Source organism: Nannospalax galili, unplaced genomic scaffold, assembly GCF_000622305.1.
Source record: "Nannospalax galili isolate Female #2095 unplaced genomic scaffold, S.galili_v1.0 scaffold89, whole genome shotgun sequence".
Classification (NCBI taxonomy): domain Eukaryota; kingdom Metazoa; phylum Chordata; class Mammalia; order Rodentia; family Spalacidae; genus Nannospalax; species Nannospalax galili.
The window spans coordinates 78,170-86,717 of NW_008359211.1; positions in this window are offsets into that span (position 1 = coordinate 78,170).

The window sequence follows — 8,548 nt, forward strand, 5'->3', positions numbered from 1 at the left end:
TCCAACAGCCTCTCTGTCCTCTGCAGGCCTTGTATGACACAGGTGCACTTAACCTACATGCAGGCAATACACTCATACACATAAAACAAAAATAATAAATAAAATATTAAAAAATAATAATGTGCTGGATAGCTTTAGTGTCAACTTGACACACCTGGGTTGAGGGAGCCTCAATTGGGGAATTTCCTCTATTGCACTGGCCTGTGGCCATGTCTGAGAGGCATCTTCTTGATGAGTGATATGGGAGGGCCCAGTCCACTGTGGGTAGTGCCACCCCTAGACAGGTGGGCCTGTATTGCATAAGAAAGGCTGAGCAGGGGCCAGGGGAGCAGGCCAGTGTTCCTCCATGGCCTGTGCTGCACCTCCTGCCTCCAGGTTTCTGCCCTGAATTCCTGTAGAACCCTGGGACCCTCTTCATTCACCCGCTAACCCCCAATCCCTCCAGACCCCCACTAATTGCTCTTTTAGCTTCTGTAAAATGCTTGGCTGCTGCTTTAGACATGCCTAAACACGCCCTGGCATGCCCTGACTCCCACCTGCTATCCCCCCCTCTTCCAGGAAACTATAGATTAACCAAGCCGGAGCATAAAAACTGCCCTATAAGGTAAAAACAGAGACTCCTGGCCCCACAGGTAACAGTCAGCACATTCCACAGCCCTGAGAATAGCACCTACCAATAAGAAACTTCCAGGGCTGCATCTTATACATGTAATCAGTTTAAAATTATGTTGGTGCGCATGGGCTCCTTGTACTAACCAAAATGTATCTTCGGTATCTCCACCCCCCCCTTTTTGTCTAAACCTATAAAAGGCTCCACTCTCCCTTACTCTGGGCTCTGAGCATGGATCAGTTGAGTCGGTGAGGTCTGAAAGCCCGAGCTTAAGCCCAAATAAACCATAAACCTTTGCTTTTGCATTTTGGTGTGTTGGGTCCTCGGTGGTCTTTTTGGGGTCCAGTGGATGAGTACAACAAGAACAACATAAGCAGTAATAAGTGTTCCTCCATGGCCTGTGCTCCAGCTCCTGCCTCCAGGTTCCTGCCCTGACTTCCCCACCTTGGCTCCCGGATGAACTGTGAACCGGGATATGTAAGCTAAATAAACCGTTTCCTCCCCAAGTTGATATTGGTCAGAGTGTTTTGTCACAGCAATTGAGAAACAGACTAGGACAATAATAAAATATGTCTTAAAAGGTTGAATAGTATTCAATTATATATATATATATGTGTGTGTGTGTGTGTGTGTGTGTGTGTGTGTGTGTGTGTCTGTGTGTGTAGACCAGGCCGGCCTTGAACTCACAAAGATCTACCTGCCTCTGCCTCCCGAGTGGGATTAAAGGTGTGCACCACCATGCCCGGCTTCAATTAAATTTTTTATGTTTTAATTAGTGTTTATGTGTATGGGTGAATGGGTCTGTGAGTGCTAGTACCCATGGAGTCCAGAAGAGGACATTGAATCCCCTGAAGCTGGAGTTACAGGTGGGTGCTGGGAACCAAACTCAGGTCTTCTGCAGGAGCAGTACCTGCTTTTAACTGTTGAAACATCTCTCCAGCCCATGTGTGCTAAGGATGGAACTCAGGACCCAGTTACTCTACCACAGAGCTACCCTGTAGCAGGAGGCCTCCAAAGATGGCACGGACCCAGAGCCCTGGGATTCAGCAAGAATTCACTTCACTTCTTGGTCCGCAAATAGCCTGCCAAAAGGAACGCCTCCAGACACTGCTCACGAGCCCAGTGACTGCTGACAGACTGCGTGGCGCGGACCAATCAGAAAACGATACGCTAACTAAAGAGACTTGGGGGCAGAGAAAAGGGAAATATAAGGCCTGCCCCCTCCTGCATTAAACGAGCCTGCAGCACCTCGCCTAGTGCTTGCTTCTACCGGACTCTCGGGGTCTGTGTGTCGTGACTCTGCACCTCTTGCCCCCCCTAATCTGCAGTGGACCCGATCCAGGTCAGGGTCTTCACAGCTGGCCTGAGGAGAACCCTCAACACTACTCCTTTATCTTCTTTTTTTTTTCATTCACTCAGCGATTGACGCTGAGTTAATTCCTCATGTGAGCTTTCCTTGGGAGACGCAAACAAGGGTCTACTCATCCCAAATAGGACACCAATGATAGACCAAAGTAATGATTCCACCAAGCCTAGCCTAATGAACCAACGAGTTTATTGTGTTTACTGACAGAGCATGAATCGGGGGTTACATATGGAAATGTGGGTGACCCCAAAGCAGCTTCACGAAAAGACCAAAAGGTCTTACCCCAGCATGGATGGTGACTTTCCCATAGCTGAACAGATGAAGACCCCCCCCTTAAGTCAACTTTCCACACACTTTGTATACTCTCATCACCTCCTCAGTCCACAAGAGCACGTGCGGCTTGTGCAGAATAACACAGGTGTTGGGGGAAGGGTTCAGGTGGACATGGCTGAGATCTCAGGTTAGGTCAGATGGCCCTTCCCACTCCCTTGTTCTTTGACAGGCTCCATCTTTAGGGTCTCTTGTAGTCACTTCAATGCTAGTGAAGATGGTAATGGCCAGGACGGCATTCCACAACAATTGCATATTACAATTACATTTACATACTATAATTACATAACTTGGCACTGTGAATAGTGCTACAATGAACATGGAGCAGGTAGACATCTCTTCCAAATCCTGATTGCAAATCTCTGAGATAAACACCAGGAAGTGGGATCAATGGAACCTAGACACCTTGTAGGTTGTGTGTGTGTGTGTGTGTGTGTGTGTGTGTGTGTGGTGTGTGTGTGTGGTCAGTAACCATCCACACAGAAGACAACCTTTGGGAATTGGTTCTCTTCATAATGCGTGACCTGAGAATCAAACCTGGCAGCAAGTATTTTTAGCCACTGAGCCATCTCATTGGCCTTGAATTTTTGTTTGAGACAGGGTCTCCCTATAGCCCCAGCAGACCTGGAACTTGCTATGTAGACCAGGCTGGCCTTGATCTCACAGACATTCACAAGCTTCTGCCTCCCCAGAAGGTGTGCAACACCACACCTGGCTGGGCCCTGAATCTTATAAAATATTTATTTTTATCTTATGTGTGTAAATGTTTTGCCTGCATGTATGTAAGCTCACCATGAAGACCAGAACAGGGTGTTAGATGTCCTGGAACTGGAATTTTGGGCAGGTGCTAGCTGCTGTGTGGGTGTTGAGAATTGAACCTGGGTCCTCTACAAGAGCAGCCAGTGCTCTTAACTACTGAGCCATCTCTCCAACCACCCTCTGCCTCTTTAAAACATATTATTTTATGTGTATTTGTATATTGCCTGCATGTATGTGAGTGCACCTGTGTCATGCAATGCCTTGGATGTCAGAAGAGGGCCTTGGACTCCCCTGGAACTGGAGTTAAGGACAGTTCATAGCCGCCATGTGGGTGCTGGGAATCGAGCCGAGGTCCTCTGCAAGAACAGTCAGTGCTCTTAACCGCTGAGCCATCTCTCCAATCCACCACCCTCTGCCTTTTTTTGAGACAAGGTTTAATGCAGACCAGGCTGGCCCTGAACTGGCTATATAGCCAAGGAAGACCTTGAACTTCGGATCCTCTACCTACTGAATGCTAGAATGATAGGTATGCACTACCATAACTGAGGATATAACCTGGGGCTTTGTGTGTGTTAGGCAAGCACTCTATCAACTGAGCTACATCCCCCCAACCTTTCTTGAAATCCTATTTGGAAGTCACTTCCTCAGGAAAGCATTTCTGACCCACCCTATCTGTGACTGGCTGGGCACAGTACTATTACCTCTTACCCAGATTCCCAGTCCCCCAGGACTTCTTCAGCTAAGGCCTAACTGGGGAAAGGGCCACTGTCAAGCTCACAGTGGTATTGCAGTATGCAGTATCTTGTGGGTTGCAAGACTGAGACTCTAGATACTTGTCAGCTGTTGGCTGTCCTCAGTGCCGTGTCATGTGGTCCTTCCCACTTCCTCAAAACTAATGGCCACTTGCTTCCTCAAAATCAATAAGGAAAACAAGAGGCTTTCACATAGTCACATAGGTCCATCACCCTCTGCTGTATCCCATTGGTCAGAAGCATGTCAGAGTCCTGCCCAAAATTAGAAGGAGGGGTTTACTAATGTCATTGTCTTGAGGAGAAATCAGGGGAGCTACTCAGCATCTCTCTGCCATAGCCCTTCCTCGGAAGAGCGTGCCCACACAGAGAAATATTAACAGTAGTCATAACAATGGTTAACATTTAATATTCACCAGTGACATACAGAGTACTCTGTTTTCAGAGCACACACATGCATTGGTCACTTTGCACATATACCAGGCATAGCGCTATGATTGTATTGTTTTTGTTTTTGTTTTGTCTTTTTGAGACAGGGTCTCCCCATAGCCCCCGCTGTCCTGGAACTCATCATGTAGACCAGGATGGCCTCGAACTCACAGAGATCCACCTGCCTCTGCCTCTCGTCAAGTGCTGGGATTAAAGTCGTGCGCCACCACGTCCGGCAATTGTTTTGTTTTTAATTTTATGTGTATGAGTGTATTGTCTGCATGTGTATAAGTACACCCATGTCCTGCAATGCCTGAGGAGGACAGAAGAGGGCGTTGGATCCCCTGAAACTGGAGTTATGGATGGTTATTAGTCACCATGCAGGTGCTGGGAATCAAACCCAGGTCCTCTGCAAGAGCAGTCAGTGCTCTTAACCACTGAACTTTCTCTCCAGCCCTGACTTTAAAAAAAAAATTATATTGTTTTTTAAAGTACAGGAGACTGAATTCATGGCCTTGTGCATGCTAGACAAGCACCTACCATTGAGCTGCGTCCTCTCCACACCCCATCCCATTTGTGCTTACTTATGGTATCTGTCAACATTACTATTCTGCTGACTCCTTTATGGCACATGTACAATAAGGCCTTTTTCTCCCCTTAAACTTCCCACCTAATATGTCTTTGAGGATCCTCCTCTCCTTTGCACTTCTAAATTTTCCATAACTGTAGTCTCTCATTTACTTGAACCTTTTCCACTTTTTGTTGGCATCTGGAAGTCCACTGCTGTTATTATTCCTCGCTGACACATGGTGGCGCTGTCGAAGTCACGTCCTGCACCTCTAGGTTCAGGAGCCCTGGAACTCGTTCTTTGTGCACCTGCAACTGCCGTCCAAAATGCAACCCCTGGGTTTGGAAAACTCGGCCAGAAAAGAGTTGACATTGATGGATGAAAATCAGACAGCTTGGGAAGTGAAGGCAGGAGGATCACGAGTCTGAGGCCATCTTTGGCTACATAGCAAGTTCCAGGCCAGCTTGAGCTATAGGAGACTGTTTCAAACAGCAGAAAAAGAAAAACAAAATCAGAGCTAGGCATTGTGGCTCGATTTTCCCTTTTCCCAGGTGCAGAGTACTTCCTGGGGGCTACATGATATAGAAGCAGATAAGAATTGCTGTCTTTTGTTCCTGTTAATATGTAATGTGCTTTGTGTTAATTTAAATGATTAATATGGGATGATGAGATAGTTCAGTTGGCAAAGTGCCACTAAGCCTCATGACCCAAGTTCCATCTTCAGGTCCCACTTGGTGGAAGGAGAGAAGCAACTCCCACAAGTTGTCCTCTGACTTCCACATTTTTGTCATGGCACACATGTGCTCTCCACAATAAATAAAATGTAATAAGAATAAATGAATTAATGCATTTATTTTTGTTTTTATTTGGCACTAGGAATTGAACTCAGGGTCATGTGCATGCTAAATCCACATTATACCATTGATCTATACTCCCCACATAATATACATGTATATATTATGTATGTACACAACACATATACTTATATTAATTGGATTTTATATACGTGGGCCCTGCCCCAACCCAGGCAGTGAGAGGGTTATAACAAATAATCCAAGCCCAGATTTGAAACATTTATCTGATGACCTCTAGATCTAGGGAAAGAACAAACCTAAAACTCCTTACAGAATCTTCAGTAATTTAGACAACGATTTTCATCCGATTGCCAAAGTCCTGTTTCCCAAGAGTTAAGAAACAGTATGCTCTCTTTCTTTGCAAGATTGTTGTGTAGATGAAACAGCATCTTCAAATCATTTCAGCTGATGCTTACAAATTGGTCTCAACACATCTGAGTTTGTCAGGATCCAAGAGAGGCCTGTAGCTGCGTGAAGGCTGGCCTGGAGCAGGGGCACCACCCTAACTAGATACCCAGAACAAAGGGATCTGATAGCTCCAGACCTGGCTTAAACCCAGGTTAAAAGTCACAGCTTCCCACTTAAATGAGGTCAAATTTAACTAAAAATCAGCTGTGAAAAGCATGTTGTAACTAGGGAAGCACGGATAGATATTAATTTTATTGTTATGATATACACCAAACCTAAAACAAAATCAATAGTAGGAGATCCTGAATATGTAAAAAGCTCTGACAAACTGAGAAAATAAAAATCAAAACCTTAAATAGAAAAAACATGCCAGAATAAACTAGAATGAACAACGACCAACATGACTTCATCCTTTTGGGGAAAGCTCTTGAGTTTCCTTATGGTTTAGACATAGAAAGACCAGGGATTGGACAAAGTTAGGCAACCAGAAGATACAATATGAAACCCACAACCATGATGGATCTAGAATGGCATGGGAAGTTCAGGGTCTCATGCAATAGCTCAAGTTGGACTTGAAACCCTTAGCAGCCCCCCCCCCCCCCGCTTCTGTCCTTTCTTTTTTAAAATTCCATTAATTTTTTATTTTTTAAAAAATATTTTTTAAATTTTATTTATTAGTCTTATTTTGTGTGTATTTGTGTATTGCCTGCGAGTAGGTAAGTACATCCGTGTCATGCAATGCCCTCAGAGGTCAGAAAAGGCTGTTGGATCCCCTGGGACTGGAGTTACAGACAGTTGTTAGCTGCCATATGGGTACTGGGAGTGGAACCCAGGTCTTCTGCAAGAACAACCAGTGTTCTTAACCACTGAGCCATCTCTCCAGCCCCTATTATTATTTTATGTGTATGAGTGTATTGCCTGCATGTATGTGAGTGCACCCATGCGATGCAATGCTGCGGAGATCAGAAGAGATTCCCCTGGAACTGGAGTGAAGGATGGTTCGTACCTGCCATGTGGATGCTGGGAATCGAACCCCGGTCCTCTGCAAGAGCAGTCAGTGCTCTTAACTGCTGAGTCATCTCTCCAGCCCCTTATTATTTTTATTTTATGTGTATGTGTGTAGTGCCTTCATGTAGGTAAGTGCACCTGTGTCACAATGCCTGCAGAGGACAGAAGAGGCTGTTGGATCCCTTGGAACTGGAGTTACCAACAGTTGTTAGCTTCCATGTGGGTGCTGGGATTTGAACCTGGGTCTTCTGCAAGAACAACCAGTGTTCTTAACCGCTGAGCCATCTCTCCAGTCCCTGTCCTTTCTTTTTTGTTTTAGTCAGGGTCTCAGTGGGTAGTCCTGGCTGTCCTGGAACTCACTATGCAGACCAAGCTGGCCTCAGACTCACAGAGATCCACCTGCCTCTGCCTCCTGAGTGCTGGGATTAAAAGCATAGGCTATTTTTTGCCTTCTTTTTACTTTTTATTTTATTTATTTATATATTTTTTTGTCTTTTTGAGACAGGGTCTCCCTGTAGCCCCAGCTGTCCTGGAACTCACTATGTAGACCAGGCTGGCCTTGAACTCACAGAGATCTGCCTGCCTCTGCCTCCTGAGTGCTGGGATTAAAGGTGTGCACCACCACACCCGGTTTTTTACTTTTTATTTTGAGACAAGGTCTCACTAAGTTGTACTGGCTAGCCTTGCACTCCCTCTGTAGCCATGACAAAAAACTTTGAACTTGTAAACTTCTTGCTTCAGACTCCTAAACAGCTGAGATTACAGGCCTGAGCCACCAGGTCTGACTGTGTGTCTGAACTACATCCCCAGCACTCCCCCTCCTCCCACTTTTTGCAACAGGTTCTCACTCGACAGCCAATAGCCAGACTGGTCTTGAACTTTTTTTCTGTGATCTTCCTGCTTCAGCCTCCTAAGTGCTAGGATTATAAGCATGCATCACAATGTTCAGAAATAACATATACTTTTTTTTTTTTTTTGAGACAGGATCTCCCTGTAGACCCAGCTGTCCTGGAACTTACTATGTAGACCAGGCTGGCCTTGAACTCACAGAGATCCGCCTGCCTCTGCCTCTTGAGTGCTGGGATTAAAGGCATGCACCACTACGTCAGGCCATAACATACATTTTTTAAAAATTAATTTACGGGCTGGAGAAATGGCTCAGCGGTTAAAAGTACCGACTGCTCTTGCAAAGGACATGGGTTCGATTCCCAGCACCCACATGGCAGCTACGAACTGTCCTTAACTCCAGTTCCAGGGGAATCCAAAGCCCTCTTCTGATCTCTGCAGCATTGTACTACATGGATGTACTCAAATACATGTAGGCAATACACTCACACACACAAAATAAAAATAAAATATAAAAAATTAATTTACTGTGTGTGAGAGTAGAGATGAGACAGAGAGACAGAGAGAGCAGGTGTGTGCATGCCACAGAGCCTGTGGAGAGGTTGGAGGACAATTGTGGAG